The sequence below is a fragment of the Ovis canadensis genome, chromosome 3 (assembly GCF_042477335.2).
Source record: "Ovis canadensis isolate MfBH-ARS-UI-01 breed Bighorn chromosome 3, ARS-UI_OviCan_v2, whole genome shotgun sequence".
Classification (NCBI taxonomy): Eukaryota; Metazoa; Chordata; class Mammalia; order Artiodactyla; family Bovidae; genus Ovis; species Ovis canadensis.
In genome coordinates this window covers 45,762,734-45,780,146 of record NC_091247.1, presented here as the reverse complement: position 1 = coordinate 45,780,146, position 17,413 = coordinate 45,762,734, and the positions used below count along the sequence as shown (strand labels likewise).

At 39.1% G+C, this 17,413-nt stretch overlaps 2 long non-coding RNA genes across 2 annotated transcripts in view; one reads left to right on the top strand and one right to left on the bottom strand.

Moving 5' to 3' along the window:
* LOC138436838 (uncharacterized) overlaps nt 1–17,413 on the bottom strand; it is a 50,701-nt gene that overhangs the window by 13,819 nt on the left and 19,469 nt on the right. The window lies entirely within an intron of this gene.
* Nucleotides 1–17,413, top strand: part of LOC138436837 (uncharacterized) — a 115,026-nt gene that overhangs the window by 80,667 nt on the left and 16,946 nt on the right. Inside the window, exons 2-3 of the long non-coding RNA XR_011255639.1 lie at nt 16,458–16,558; nt 16,966–17,262. This is a non-coding gene — a long non-coding RNA (uncharacterized lncRNA). The remainder of the gene's footprint in view (nt 1–16,457; nt 16,559–16,965; nt 17,263–17,413) is intronic.

Genomic DNA, 17,413 nt, shown 5'->3' with positions numbered 1-17,413 from the left:
ACTTGACTAAAGAGGGAACAGGAGATGTAATGATGGAAGCAAGATGCTGGAGGGTACAAGGAAGGGTCATAATCCAAGGAATGCAGGAAGCCCCTGGAAGCTGGAAGAAGCAAGGAAAGATTTCTTTCCTATAGCCTCCAAGGGAAATTAGCCTTGGTGACATTTATTTATCTTTTTACCATACTGTGTGGCATGTGGGACCTTAGTCCCCCAACTATGGATTAAACCCACGTCCCCTGCAGTGGAAGCATGGAGTCTTAACCACTGGACCACCAGGAAAGTCCCAATGACATCTGGATTTTATCCTAGTGAATCTTATTTCAAATTTCTGGGGTCCAGAACTGTAAGAAAATAATCGTGTTCTTTTACACCAAATTCGTGGTCCAGTTGTTTCAGCAGTCATAGGAAAGTAATAAAGAGGTATAATTCAGGGAATAATTGGTAAGGAGCTCTAAGTAGTAGGAATGAATAAAATTATCTAGGGGAGAAGAGAATATATAGAATAAGGGGAGAGGAGGACCTAGGAAGGAACCCTTCAGATCAACTCTCAACATTCAGGCAGAGGCAGATGGACTTCCATTTCTGGCAATATGATGGACTAGATATTCAGAATAATCTCATTGAAGCAACTAAAAATAGTTGACAAAGTATTTTCTAATCTTTTGAAATGCATTCTATGCTTGCAGCAAAGTAAAAAAAAAAAAAAAAAAACAAACACTTGGAGGCCAAGAATGGAATGTAAGTACGAACCTAGGAAATAAGCAAAACCTAGAGTCTTTTGCTTGAGGACATTTGCCAAATGAGTGAATATGTTGGTTAAGGTGTGCACAAAGTGAGAAATCTATGTGTAGACTCAGCCACCACTGCTTAAAGCTGGGGCCTCAAAAGACTACCCCTTTTGTGTTAGGATGAACTGCAGGTAAATCTACTGCCTTTCCTCCACCCCCAAAAAATGGCAAGGAAAATTGCCTGTCTTGAGGATTGACTCTAAATGGATGGAGAGGAAAAAGAAATCCCTGAAGACTTGAAGCATAGTCAACACTCACACAGGCTTGAAGCTCAAATTCATGCTATACCTGGGAGGCAAAAAGGAAAAAATAAAACAACCTCAAGCCAGGAATTAAGTTTAAAGTAAACCTCAACATGTAGTTCCAAGACACCTCTCAGAAACAGATACAAATCTGTTCTGGGGGTACCCATCTTCAAAACAAGCCTTAAAGAATTCCCATCAGTAAGTGCTAAGAAATATGGACTAACGGTTTAAATCACAAAATACAAAAGGAAAGAATACACCATGAACAAGGGCCAGCAGAAATAATCAACAGTAGAATCAGACTGCAAAGCATTAGTTATTAAATTACCAGGCACAGCATATAAAATCAGTATGTTGCATGTATTTAAAGAAATAAGAAGGGGTTGAAAAAAACACATCAAACATGAGCCAACAGACTTGAAGAAGACTCAAAAAAACTACTAGAAATTTAAAATATAATATTTGAAATTAAAAACACAATGTATGGATTTAGTGGCAGAATTTAATGGCAGAAAGCTAGAGAAGATATTAAGAAAGATCCAAAAATTCATAATGTAGCCCAAGGAGTTGGAAACATAAAAGAGCAGTCATATGTCATGGAGATATTGTTAAACAGTATGGCAACTACCTAATCAGAATTCCAGGCAGACAGTAGGAGAAGGAACTGGTAATGAAAGCAATAATTGAAATAAGAACTGAGAATTTCCAAGAAATGACAAAGCACAGATTCAAAAACCTCAACAATCCCAAGAAGGATAAATAAGAGGGTATTTACACTTAGACACATTCCAGGAGAAATGCAGAATACTATAAACAAAGACAAAAATGTAAAAGCAGCCAAAGAAAGTAAAGGCAGATTACTTTCAACAGGACAACAATTGAACCTGACAACCACAGAAGCCACTGTATCCAAAGAAAATTATTGTCAAACTAAATTTATACATTATCTTTAAAGAAAAATGTAAGAAATATCTTAAAATAAGCAAACAAAAACTGAGAGTTTGCAACTATTTAAACCCTCAGAAGGAAATTCTCAAGGCTGTTTTCACATTCTTCCTGAAGAAAGTGAACACAGATGGAAGGTCAGAAATGAATGAAGGAATGAGGAGCAAGGAAAGTGCTAAATACGTGTTTAAGTGTAATAAATATGGGCTAAGAACAACAACAACAACAATTATCTCTTAAAAGATTTTCTTAAAGTAGCTAGAAATAAAATACACAGCATGAATAGCAGGTAAATTGGGAGAAGAATGATCAGACTTCAAGTATCTTGTGCTTTTTATTGTTTGGGAGAATGATAAAGATATTAGGTTTCCAAGTTAAAATTTCTAGAATAACCACCAAAAGGGTATATAATGTCTTAATTATAAAGGAAAAAAATGGGAAAGGGAAACAATTTAATATGAAAGTACATGAAAACAGAGAAAAAAAGAAATATTAAAGATTCAAGACACATTAGAAAGCAAAAAATAAGATGGTAGAAATAAATTTAAGTATTTCAGGTATTAAAATAAGCAAAAATAAACTGAGCACCCAAGATTTTAGGCAAGAATTTACAGGTGGGGTGTGTGTACATGTGTATGCGTGCGTGTGTGCTAAGTTGCTTCAGTTGTATCCCTGTGGACTTTGTGACCATGTGGACTGTAGCCCATCAGACTCCTCCATCCATGGGATTCTCCAGGCAAGAACACTGGAGTGGGTTGCCATTCCCTTCTCCAGGGGATCTTTCTGACCCAGGGATTGAACTTGAGTCGCTTGCAGCTCCTGCTTTGCAGGCGGATTCTTTACCGCTGAGCCAATGGGGAGGTTCGGAGTGTGTGTGTATACATATACATGCATATATTCTGTTTTTAAAAGTTCAGCTATATTCCATTTAAGTCATGTTTAAAACATAAGGATTTAGAAAAATTGAGAATGAGTGTGAAAAAAAAACTACACCATGCAGACAATAACCACAAGAAAGTTGGTGTTTCTGTATTAGTATCAGACTAAACAGTTCTTAAGACAGAAAATGTTAAGAACAAGCATTTCAAAAGGATAAAAGGTTCAATTCTCCAGGAAGATGTCAGAGTTCTCTAACCTTGTATTTAGAATCAAGCTGACAAAATCAGTAAAGAGAAGATCAGAACAACACAATTAATAAACTGTCTCTAATTGAGTAAACATTGATAATATCATGTGTAACAACTACAGGATTTACATTCTTTGCAACCAACATGGAGCATTTTTGAAAACTGACCACACGCTGATTTATAAAACAAATATCAACAATTTTCAAAAGACTGAAATCATACCTACCACAGTTTACGACCATAATACAATTAAGTTAGACATCAATAGCAAAAGGATAACTAGAAACCCATATGTGGAAAATTAAGATGTTCTGTTCTAAATAACCTGTGGGCCAAAAAGGAAATTATGATAGAAATTAGAAAATACTTAGACTATAATCAAGATGTATTCAATGTAGATAAAGTAAGATCTAGTGAAAAATTACATCCTTAAATGCTTTTATTAGTAAATATGAAAGGCTAACAATGAGTTGTTAGAAAAACAATAAAGAAATAATAAATAAACATGTGAAAGTAAAGATAACAGCAGAAATCAATGAAATAGAAAAAAAAATGTAAAAGAAGGTTAACAAGTCCCCAGATTCTTTCTTTGAAAAGCCTCTTACAGATAAATATTAGGACAAAAGAGATAATTACAGTCAGTGCAGACAAATAATTAATAAGGGGGATTATGAATTTTAAGGCTATGAACTGGAAAATTTAGAGAAATGGATAAATTCTTAGAAAAATATAACCTACTAAAACTTCTTCAAGAACAAACAGGAAACTATAGTCAAAAAGATTTAAAGAAAATAAATCAGTTGTTTAAAATTGTCCCATATGGAGAATGGAGGGAAGGGATAGTTAGGGAATTTGAGATGGACATGTACATACTGCTATATTTGAAATGGATAGCCAACTAGGACCTACTGTATAGCACATGGAACTCTGTTCATTGTTTTGTGGCAGCCTGGATGGGAAGGGGAGTTGGGGGGAAAATGGATACATGTATATGTACAGCTGAGTCTCTTCGCTGTTCACCTGAAACTTTCACAACCTGATGGGAAGCACTGACTCATAAGAAAAGACCCTGATGCTGGGAAAGATTGAAGGGAGGAGGAGAAGTGGACAACAGCAGATAAGATGGTTGGATGGCATCACCAACTTGATGGACATGAGTTTGAGAAAGCTCTGGGGGTTGGTGATGGACAGGAAAGCCTGGCATGCTGCAGTCCATGGGATTGCAGAGTCAGAGATGACTGAGTGACTGAACTGAAATGATCACAACATTGTTTCTTAATCAGCTATATCCCAATACAAAATAAAAAAGGCTTTTTAAAAAAGGAAAAGAATTGTCCCATAAAATAAAAGTCAAGAGCAGATAAATTTTTTGCTGTAGTTGATTTCCTTAAACAATTTTTTGTAATAATTTTCAATCATACAAAACAAAGTAGAGAATCATAAAACAAGCTCCTCTATATCTACCACTCAGCTTCAATGATTGTCTTCCTTTGCTTTTCATCAAACTCTTCCCTCTCCACTTAAAAAACTTTTTTTATTTTGAAATAATTGTAGCCTTACTAAATGTTCCAAAAATAGTACCAAAAGTTCTAATATGCTTTAACTCAGCTTCCCCTGTTGTTAACATTTTATATAATCTCAAGACAACTAGTCAAAGCTTAAGTCAACTTTGATGTGTATGTGTGTGTGTGTCCAGTTGCTTGGTCAACTTTGGTACAGTAGTAGTAACTAATTTTCAGACTAATTGAATATCAAAAGTTTTCCCATTAATGTCCTGTTTTTTTTTTTTAATCCAGGGTAAAATCAGGAGCCTCCTCCTCCTCTTCCTCTGCAGTAGTTCCTCAAGGTCAAGTAGTTTCACAGTTGAGGTCTAACAAATACTCAGGAGACAAGTAATTTCAATCTTTCACAAGCTCTTCCAAAGACAAAAAAGAGGAAACACTCCTTAGCTTGCTTTATGAAGTTAGAATAACTGATAATGAGGTCAGTCTCACTTATGAACAGTGATGCAAAATATCCAGACAAAATAATAGAAAATCATACATAAAGTGTATGGAAAGTTAATAAATCATGACCAGGATGAATTTACTCTAGAAATGCACAGTTGGATTACCATTAGATAATCAGTTAATGAAATAAATTAATATGTTAAAAGCAAAATCATATGATCACCTCAATAGATGCAAAAATGACAGAATTCCACATATATTCTTGCTAATTTTTTTCAAATTGAGATATAATTGACATACATTATGTTTCAGGTATATAGCATAATGATTTGATATTTGTCTATATTGCAAAATTATCATCAAATAAGTCTAATTAACCTCCATCACTATACACAGTTACACAATTTATTTTTCTTATGTTGAGAACTTTACTCTCTTAGCAACTTTCAGACATGCGATATAGTATTATCAACTGTAGTCACCATTCTCTACATTATATCCCCATGACCTATTTATTTCCTAACTGGAAGTTAGTACCTTTTGACTCCCTTCACCCATCTCTTTAGGTGCTGAGTAATCTCCTCATCTCATTGTTTTCCATGGTTAATCCAAACTTCAAGCTGCCTTCCCCTTCATTTGGCTAAAAGTAATTCCCTTTCTACCATCCCTTTATCCAACAGCAAATGCATTTTTCTACTACTTCACACACACACATGCACCCCTCAACTTCCTGATAAATCCCCGACTTGTAACGCCATCAAATTATCTTCTCTCACTCTTTCCTCTGTTTCACTGTAAGTAGTGTTCTTCATCCTTTCCAAGATCAAATACTCCAGTGTGTTCTGATTAACCCCCCTCCTACTTATTCAGAAACTATACATTCTCAACCATCCTCTTTCTCTCTCTCTTGTTACACACACATGTGCACACACATGACACCACAACTTCCTCCTCTATGATACCACTTTCCAACCTATATATAAATACACACACACACACACATATATATAACATCTATTTCTGCTTTATTGACTATGCCAAAGCCTTTGACTGTGTGGAGCACAATAAACTGTGGAAAATTCTGAAAGAGATGGGAATACCAGACCACCTGACCTGCCTCTTGAGAAACCTATATGCAGGTCAGGAAGCAACAGTTAGAACTGGACATGGAACAACAGACTGGTTCCAAATAGGAAAAGGAGTACGTCAAGGCTGTGTATTGTCACCCTGCGTATTTAACTTCTATGCAGAGTACATCATGAGAAACGCAGGGCTGGAAGAAGCACAAGCTGGAATCAAGATTGCCAGGAGAAATATCAATAACCTCAGATATGCAGATGACTCCAACTTTATGGCAGAAAGTAAAGGGGAACTAAAAAGCCTCTTGATGAAAGTGAAAGAAGAGAGTGAAAAAGTTCGCTTAAAGCTCAACATTCAGAAAACGAAGATCATGGCATCTGGTCCCATCACTTCATGGGAAATAGATGGGGAAACAGTGGAATCAGTGTCAGATTTTGTCTTTTTTGGGCTCCAAAATCACTGTAGATGTTGATTGCAGCCATGAAATTAAAAGATGCTTACTCCTTGGAATGAAAGTTATGACCAACCTAGGTAGCATATTCAAAAGCAGAGATATTACTTTGCCAACAAAGGTCCATCTAGTCAAGGTTATGGTTTTTCCAGTAGTCATGTATGGATGTAAGAGTTGGACTGTGAAGAAGGCTGAGTGCCGAAGAATTGATGCTTTTGAACTGTGGTGTTGGAGAAGACTCTTGAGAGTCCCTTGGACTACAAAGAGATCCAACCAGTCCATCCTAAAGGAGATCAGTCCTGGGTGTTCACTGGAAGGACTGATGCTGAAGCTGAAACTCCAGTACTTTGGCCACCTCATGAGAAGACTTGACTCATTGGAAAAGACCCTGATGCTGGGAGGGATTGGGGGCAGGAGGAGAAGGGGATGACAGAGGATGAGATGGCTGGATGGCATCACTGACTCGATGGACATGAGTTTGGGCAAACTCCAGGAGTTAGTGAAGGACAGGGAGGCCTGGTGCGCTGCAATTCATGGGGTCACAAAGAGTCGGACATGACTGAGCGACTGAACTGAACTGAACTGAACCAAAGAAACAAGCAATACTTCCTGAATCTAGAGTCCCTCTCAAAATAGGCTGCTACATCCTATCCTGAACTGGAGGTGCCCAGCAAGGAACGTTTACAAAATCAATGTGACCAGGTCTCCTGGGGTTGACTGTTACACAATCTGAACACTTATATGTAGTGATCCTCTTCAAATCGTCTCCTTCCCTTTATAGTTACCCTTTCTGGAAAAAAGCTGTAAGCTACACTTGCTGTTTCTTTTTCCTTGTCTTCTCTTCTAGCTTCAGCCCCCACTACCTCTCTATAATATGTGTTACTTAGACCAACAGTTTCTTATGACCAAATCTAATGAAATTTTTCTACCTTTATCTTGAAGTGAAGTGAAGTGGCAATCCACTCCAGTACTGTTGCCTGGAAAATCCCATGGACAGAGGAGCCTGGTAGGCTACAACCCATGGGGTCGTGAAGAGTCGGACACGACTGAGTGGCTTCACTTCACTTCACTTCAAGATAAAGGTAGAAAAATATTCATTAGATTTGGTCACAAGAAACTGTTGGTCTAAGTAACACATATTATAGAGAGGTAGTGGGGGCTGAAGCTAGAAGAGAAGACAAGGAAAAAGAAACAGCAAGTGTAGCTTACAGCTTTTTTTCCAGAAAGGGTAACTATAAAGGGAAGGGGACAATTTGAAGAGGGTCACTACATATAAGTGTTGAGATTGTGTAACAGTCAACCCCAGGAGACCTGGTCACCTTCATCTTACCCAGCAGTTATTTGAAGTTACAGACCATCCGTTTCTTGAACTTTCTTTAACATCCATCCTCTTCTGATTTTCCTTCCTCTTATCCTGCTGGCTAGCTCTCAGATTCCTTTAAGATCATTCATTGTCTGGGCCCTCCTTAAAGATCAGTGTTCTCTGAGGTTACATCCTAGACTCTGTCTTCCTCTCCGTTTTTCAGTTTGTTTGGGTGACATAGTTGAAATACTCAGCTTTATCTATAGTAGGATCACATTTTGAGACTTGGAGTTTGGGGGATGGAGATGAAGAGGGAAGGTTCTGAAGTCAAACATAAGGCATATAATTTAGACTCACTGCTGCTGCTAAGTCGCTTCAGTCGTGTCCGACTCTGTGCGACCCCATAGACGGCAGCCCACCAGGCTCTGCCGTCCCTGGGATCCTCCAGGCAAGAACACTGGAGTGGGTTGCCATTTCCTTCTCCAATGCATGAAAGTGAAGTTGCTCAGTCGTGTCCCACTCTTAGCGACCCCATGGACTGTAGCCCATCAGGCTCCTCCATCCATGGGATTTTCCAGGCAAGAGTACTGGAATGGGGTGCCATTGCCTTCTCTGAATTTAACCTTAGAGATCCTTTTAATAGTCTATGAACACAGTAGATCACCATCTGTCATAAGCCAGCATAGTTTTTCCTTTGGTGTTGGAAGAGATTATTGAATTTCATTTGAGCACCAGGTTATCTGTATTTGACTTGGGTTTAGGGCCATACATATAAAACAAAAAGTAGGTACAATACCTTTAAATACAAGACCAACTCTCAGACTAGGGGAATGTTTAGACTGGGGAAATGGAAACTTGCTAAGAGTATTTTATCTTTTCTCATGTTCATTGGGGAGGTAGGCTGTATTAGAGGAATGGTGGGGGAAATTATTGTATCATTATAACTATGGATTTTCTCTATCCCTTTTGTTCTTTCTTGTTTTACCAAAGCTGTGTAGTTGGATTTGGGCTTCCCTGGTGGCTCAGTGGTGAAGAATATGACTGCCAGTGCAGGCGATGCAGGTTTGATCCCTGGGTTCGGAAGATCCCCTGGAGAAAGAAATGGCAACCAACTCCAGTATTCTTGCCTGGGAAAATCCTGTGGACAGAGGAACCTGGTGGGCTACAGTCAATGGGATCAGAAAGGGTTGGACACGAATGACTAAACAACAATAGTTGGATTTGCATAAGTGAAATGCGCATGTGCATTCCACTACCTGTTTGCAAATAACTCTTCTGTATCTCCAGTTTGGTCTTCTGAGACCAGGTTCACATGCTAAAGATCCCCTTATAGGTGGATTCTCCCTTCATATTACACTCTCTAGACAGAACTCAACGTTTCTCCCCCATCCTTACACGACTGCCCCCCATCTACTTCCCTTCTCTAGTCCTGCCTAGAAGAGTGATACCTTTGTTCAGTCACCCAAGCCAAATGCCTAAGAATTATCCCTAGATCTTTTCTTTTCTTTAGCATTTCATTAACAGCCAAGGTATATTCACTCTATTCTCTTAAAATCACTCAAATATTTGCTCTAGCTCTCCATCTCACTGTTATTGCCTTAGTTTATGTTTGCCATCTTCTATCTTTTCTTAGAATTATTGCACTTGCTTTTAACTGGGTTTCTTTTTTTTTTTTTTCCCAAGCTTCTGCCTTATCCTCTCTTCCTCCTACTATTAAGAAAAAGTAAACAATGCTTGAAAATAAGGCCAAGGCAGTATGAGTAGATCCTTTCAATATGTTATTGAAAGAAATGGCAACTCATTCCAGTATTTGTAGCTGGGAAATCCCATGGACAGAGGAGCCTAGCATGCTTGTAGTCCATGGGGTCACAAAAGAGTTGGATACGACTTAGTGACTCACCAACAATGACAACCCAACAATTATTTCATTAGGGAACATACCACCATTGAAGTTTTTTTAAATGAAGATATGATGACTGAAGTTTATAAGATAAGTGTTCACATTCTATGCAGTTACACGTTGATTTGTAGATTTTTGCCTGGTAGAGATACAAACAGTTTTGTCCCTAGAAAAGTTAATCCAAAGATTTTATTACTGTAACACTAAACAAATCTGTGTCTAACTTAAAAGAATAAGAAACTCATATCTCATTTTGATTCCTCTCCTGATGGCCTATGTAAATACCTATTCTTCAAGTGTCTTGGAACCAGCTTACCTAAATTACTGGTTCTCTCATTATTAATGAGTTAAATAAAAACTGTCAACCAGTGTCCATTGTATATTAACAAGAGGCTCATTTTTTAACCTTTTTGAAAATTACACTTTGACAGCATGCTGCAACTAATAAATTCTTTCCAAATTGCTTATTTGATCATGTTATTTCTGTGTTTATTTCCCTTAATGGCTCCATGTAACCTGAACAGCTGATGTTGCTCCCTAGCTTGACACTTTCATGCCCTTCATGGTTTTGGTCCTGCCTATTTTTCTAGCCAAATCTCTTGCCATCCCCTCACAAACCCTTTATGTCCTAACCATGTGACACCACTAAACAAGCAACACTTTCTTCTGTTTGTACATGTCACTTTCTCATCTAGGACTCCCCATCTCACTTCCACTACCCTTTCCCCCTTTCCTTCCTTTCTAAGTTATTTCTGTTCAAGATGCAGTGCAGCTATCACCTCCTGTCAAAGTCCCACCCACCCTTCCTCCCACCCCAAGAACCTGTGCTGGGTTAGGGGGTTCCTCTCCTGTGTCCTCCCTTTGCTTATGGCTACTGCAACATTTGCCATACTCTGTAATTCTTTACTTACTTCCCCATTTGTGAGACTAAAACTGGATTGTAAGCTCTTGAGTCAAGAGCTGAATTGAACATCAATTAAGTAGTTATGTTTTGACTGTACTGTGAAGAAAATGACGTATTTGCTTCATTTAGCTCAGCAAAGAATATATTTTTCCAGTACAATTGTGTCAAATTTAGTGACTGTCAACAGTGTCTTATTTATTATTATTATTTTAAAATCTTGATTAATTTGGCTGTGCTAGGTCTTAGCTGCAACTCACAAGATCTTCAGTCTTCATTGCGGCACATGCAGTCTTTTAGTTTTAGCATGCAAACTTAGGTGCGGCATATGGGATCTATTTCCCTGACCAGGGATTGAACCCGAGCCCCCCTGCATTGGGAGCATGGAGTCTTAGCCACTGGGCCACCAGGAAGTACCAACAATATTTTAAAACATAAGCAAAGTTAGATGTAGCCTCCTTCCAATGGCCCCTACTCCTAAATTTATCTGTTATTATATAGAGCCTTTTTCTTGATTTCTTCTTAACATTATAGTCCATGAAAGAAAATAAACTTTTATTGTAGATTTGTCTAATAGAGTTTGTTCCACACTTCTTGATCATATAGTCATTAAGTTACTCAGATTTTTATTCATACTTCAAGTTTTGCCTACAAAGTACACAGCATTTATAGGCATAAAAGTGTTCCCATTTTCCCTCAGCCCAAGAAACTTAGAGGAAATTCTCTCTCGCTGGTTTTGAGGCTAAAGCTTACATTGGTACACTAGGTGTTCCTAGTCCTTGGATGGTAGGGAGGCCACAACCATCCCCAGTGTATTGTGTGATCCCTTGACTGGTCTTTCCTCTTAGCCATTTCCGACTGCGGCTCATCCGCCCAAGTGACATTTCATTGTGTGACTTCCTACTGAAAAATGTTCTTCTTGTGCTTTTCTAAATGCTGTTCTGTATGGAGCAAGTTGGTTTCCATTGGCAGAAAACACTGTGAGGACAGTTTCCTGATGAAAAGAATCCTAGACTTAGATGCTGAGTATCAGCAGCATAAGGAAAAGCATACCTGCATGAGGATCAGAACTTTATGGGTGTGATTGACCTCAGGCTCCAGCCAAAACAAAGACATCAGTGTAAATCCTCTGACACTTTCACTCACTCTGAACCACCCCCCAAATGTCACGGTTCTTGGTAAAGTGTGTTCAGTTTTTGTCCTTGGAGCCTCTGAATCTGTCAAAGAGCATTTTGCATTTTCATTCTGGGTTAGAAAAGGATCACTGGGAAAGCTGAAATAGTTTCTTGATGGTCTCATATTCGATTTCTCATTTCTTTAGGTAAACAAGCATCTTCTCATACTAGTGGATGCTTCTCAGATTTTAAAAACCAAAGTCTCAGGTGATATGAATCCTACTGCCTACTTGCAGTAGGATTGGTTAGATTACTGATTTTTAAACTAAGTTCTGAGTGTCCTCATGGGTCCCTTCCAGCCCAGTTTCAGTATACACAGCTCTATTTTTATCAATTTAATATAAACTGGGCTCTGACACATATTTCATTTGGAAAAAAAGGGTTCCACTGCTTAAAGATATGTTTAAAAAAAGAAAACAGAACTAGAATCCCCCCCTTTTTTTTTTTGATTCAGTAGTGGGCTTACACTGCATGCAAATAAGTAGGCTTAAGATACTGATATTGCTGTTAGTACAAAGCAGTGACACGTTTATTTTTTATTCATTTATTCTGCAAACATCTACTAAACTTCTCCTATATGCTAGGCACTGTGCTGGGTGCTGGAATATAACTAAAAATAGACAGGGTACCTGCCTTCATGGATCATGTAGTCTAGTGGAAAGATGGACAGTTAAATAATTTTCATTCACTGTTGATAACTAAGTATGTGTGTTGGGAGGAGGGAGTAAAGAAAGGCTTCTGAGTGTTAATGAAGTGGAAGTAGGGAAGTAGGAGTTCAGGAGATGGGACTTGGATTTGTGAGAGCCTGTCGGTAAGGGACATGATGACTCCCTGGAAGAACGGGAAAGAAAAGTGTTAACCCTGGAGTGTGGAATTCAAAATAGAGAAGGCTTGCAAGCTATCTTAAGGAGTATGGGCTTTATCTTAAGAGGCATGGGAAGCAACGGGGCAAAATGGTCAGATTTCTGCTTTTACAAGCTTACTCTGGCTGTAAAGTAGCGGAATGAAGAGGAACAGAGTAGGGAACCAGAGGAGACGCTGTTCAGTTCAGACGCTGTTAGAGTGTTCCAAACGAGAAATGGGGATTCCCTGGGTGGTTGTTCTTTAGTCACTAAGTTGTGTCCGACTCTTTTGTAACTCCATGGACTGTAGCTCAGCAGACTTCTCTGTTCATGGGACTCTCCAGGCAAGAATACTGGAGTGGGTTGCCATGTCTATCTCCAAGGGATGTTCCCAAACCAGGGATCAAACACACATCTCCTGCATTGGCAGGTAGATTCTTTACCACTGAGTCACCAGGAAAGCCCTCCCCAGGGCTTAAGTGAGAAAAAGTGCAAGAGGAGAGCTGTGGCCAGATTCCAGAGATGATGCAGGGTTAGATTCTGCTGAGTCTGATGATTGATGGGATGGGTGTTGAGTTTGGAAGGAAGGAGTATCAAGGATGCTCTTCAGTTTTCTGGTTCAGGCAACAAAGTGGATAGTGGAGGTATTTGTGGAGACAGGGGACTCAGGGGAGAGGGTCAAGCTTAGAGAGAAAGTGATGAGATTCATTTTGGACATGAGCTGGAGATCCCCGTGGGCCATCTAAGCATAGATGTTGAGTAGACAGTTGGATGTTTAGGTATGTAAGGTCAAGACACGGTCTGGGCTAGCGATACAGATGTGGAACTTATCAGGATTGAGATGACGATCAACAAACATCCTGAGAGTAGAGTGAATGACAGCTTCTAGGGAGGCTGAGTAGGCTGTGAAAAGAAGGATGGTTTAGAAAGGTGGCTAGAAAAAGAGGACAAAGAGAGGGAAAATAAGAGAATCTGGTGTCATAGAAATCAAGAGGATGATTCAAGGATGAATGAATGAGATTCAGTATTAAATGTTGCACAGGTCACAGTCTGAAAAGTGTCTCCCAAAGGCAGGCCTGCCTTCTGTCAGTGACAATATGCACAAGCTGTCTGGGATTATCTCTGTCTCGTCGACAAGTTTGCTGTGCTAATCCAGGAAAAAACCTCATGTATAACAGTACAAAAATAACCAGGAGACAGGGCTCCTTTAATTCTCAGTGGATTTCCATATCAATGTGTAATTTCTGTAAATATCCGAAGAAGTTTAAAATCCAAATAGCTAATGATTGAAAAATCCCTCCCCCCATATGTGTGAGCAAGTAGCTAAGACTGTCTCTAATGTGATTTCTCTGAAAATACAAAGCCCAAATCAAGAATTCCACAAGGCCTACTCTTTAATGTAGCATAATGTTAGCATTGTGTAAAATATAATAAATATAATTTGGAGATAAATGACTAGAGTAAGTGGAATCTACACACATACCCTGAAAAACCTTGAAAAGTCATGTTAACCCATGGCTATCTTTTGCTCAGACTTTCACCTCCCACCTTCCTTCCTTACATTCTGTCCCTTATTCCCCTTTCTGCCTATACTTTTGGGTTTAACTTTAACAGAGCTGCGATTGTGGGTAAATATGTTGAGTTTGAGATTTTTCACGGAATGGGAGGTAATGTTTCCCACAAGGGAAGTCATTCTTTGCAGAGTTCACAACTCTGTGAACCACATGGCTGGAAGGAAACCTGGGGATTATCTAGCCTACCTTCTTCTCTTTTTAGTCAATGAAATTAGGGTGGAAAGAAATGAGGTAATTGAGCAGAGACACATCAGGTGCTGAGAGGGCAGCTGAAGTAGGTTTACATATAGCCCACCCTGGATTATAAAAATAATGCATCCTAGAGAAGACAGAAAGAACTAAACTATGTTCTGTCCTATTCTATACTACAAGACTAAATCTGTTTATGTCAAGTAGCTTTTGCTGTTGTTCAGTCACTCAGTCATGTCCAGCTCTTTGTGACCCCATGGACTTCAGCATACCTGGCTTCCCTATCTTTCACTATCTCCCAGAGTTTGCTCAGACTCATGTCCATTGAGTTGATGATACCATCTCATCCCCTGTTGCTCTCTTCTCATTCAAATATAAAATAAAGAAAAAGATCTACTTTTGTATGTGTGAGATACATTGTGAGAAACAGTCCACAAATATGAATTCTCTTTTATTTCCTGTTTCGCTTCATTTTATGCAAATATTTGTTTCCAAAGAGATCAAAGATGGGGAGGTATGAATGGATTTATTCTGTGATAGTCTGTATAGCCTGCATTTTGGTCCAGGGTCCTTTCTAATACAGCACTCAAGTTCCTCCATCCTCCCTTTGCCAAGAATACCAAACTTTGGCCTTCCAATGCGATGTCAGGGATTAATGTGGCTGCTTGGATAGGACTGACAATGGATAGGGAGAAAATGGGCCAGGAGAGGTTAGTGAATCACATTGTTCCTGGGCCAGGTCAGTGTAAGAAGGGAAGTATTCCTGTGGACAGATGCACCCCTGAACTGCCAAGGACCTTGATGAGATGGTACAGAAGGTAGCTCTCTAAATATTTGGAAATCCAGAACAGAAGGTAGGTGATGGAATATAAGGAGAGACCTTGGACTATGGAGTAAATGGACTTGGCTTAGCAGCCTAACTGTGCTTCTGAGCAGCAATGAGAATTTACAGATTTATTTTAACTTCTCTAAGCCCTTAGTTTTCTTCGTCTGTAAAACCTGGCAATCAAGATTGCCAGGAGAAATATTAATAACCTCAGATATGCAGATGACACCACCCTTATGGCAAAAAGTGAAGAGGAATTAAAGAGCCTCTTGATGAAAGTGAAAGAGGTGAGTGAAAAAGCTGGCTTAAAACTCAACATTCAAGAAACTAAGATCATGGCATCCAGTCCCATCACTTCATGGTAAATAGATGGGGAAACAATGGAAACAGTGACAGAGTTTATTTTCTTGGACTCCAAAATCTCTGCAGATGGTGACTGCAGCCATGAAATTAAAAGACACTGAGTCCTTGGAAGAAAAGCTATGACCAACCTAGACAGCATATTAAAAAACAGAGATATTACTTTGCCAGCAAAGGTCCATCTAGTCAAAGCTATGGTTTTCTCAGTTGTCATGTATGGATGTGAGAGTTGGACCATAAAGAAATCTGAGCACCAAAGAATTGATGCCTTTGAACTGTGGTATTGGAGAAAACTCTTGTGAGTCCCTTGGACTGCAAGGAAATCAAACCAGTCAATAGTAAAGGAAATTAGTTCTGAATATTTATTGGAAGGACTGATGCTGAAGCTAAAGTTCCAATACTTTGGCCATCTGATGTGAAGAACTGACTCATTGGAAAAGACCCTGATGCTAGGAAAGATTAAAGGTAGGAGGAGAAGAGGACGAGAGACAGAGGATGGGACGGTTGGATGGCATCATTGACTCAATGGACATGAGTTTGAGCAAGCTCTGGGAGTTGGTGATGGACAGGGAAGCCTGGTGTGCTGCAGTCCATGGGTTGCAAAGAGTTGGACATGACTGAACGGCTGAACTGAACTGAACTGAAGCCCTTACTTTTCTTCATCTGTAAAATTTGGTTGTGAAGCTGCAATGAAATAAAGTATGTTAAGAACCCAGAACAATAGTTAATTTTAATTTCTCTTTTCTTCACTTTAAATTCCTTAGCTTTCTTCAATTTAAAGCCCTCTCTCTTCATGTTCCAGCTAACTGGCTCTGCTAAACAAAGACTCAAGTTTTTCTTGAGATACCTTTGAGGAAAACCTCCTTGAAACTTGGACCTATGTTTTCAGAAGGAATTAGAATGGTAAGTCAACACTATTGGTTTTTACTCCCAGTTCTATTGAGATATAATTGACATATATCATTGTATAAGCTTAAGGTATCAACATAATTATTTGACTTTTGTATATGTTGCAAAATTATCACCACAGTAAGATTAGTTAATATCCATCAGCTCCAAACAGTTATAATTTTTTCTTTGTGATGAGAATTTTTAAAGTCCACTCTCTTAGCAACTTTCAAATATATAATACAGTATTGTATATTACATTCCCAGAATTTATTTATCCTATAATTGGAAGTTTGTGCCTTTTGACCACCTTCACCTAATTCCATCATCCCCCTCAGTACAACCCCCTACTGGCTTCCTACCCTCTACCTCTGATAATTACAAATCTGATCTTTGTTTCTACGGGTTTGGTTTTTTTTCAGATTCCACCTATAGGTGAGATTCGGAGAAGGCAATGGCACCCACTCGAGTACTTTTGCCTGGAATATCCCATGGACAGAGGAGCCTGGAGGGCTGCAGTCCATGGGGTTGCTAAGAGTCAGACACGACTGAGCGACTTCACTTTCACTTTTCACTTTCATGTATTGGAGAAGGAAATGGCAACCCACTCCAGTGTTCTTGCCTGGAGAATCCCAGGGACGGGGGAGCCTGGTGGGCTGCCTTCTATGGGGTCGCACAGAGTCAGACATGACTGAAGTGACTTAGCAGCAGCAGCGTAGGTGAGTCTTTCTCTGTCTGTCTTATTTCACTTAGCATAATGCCCTCAATAGCAAGATTTCCTTCTTTCTTGTGGCTGAATAGTATTCTCTCATGTATATATACACCACAGTTTCCTTATTCAGTCATCTGTCAGTGGGCACTTAGGTTGTC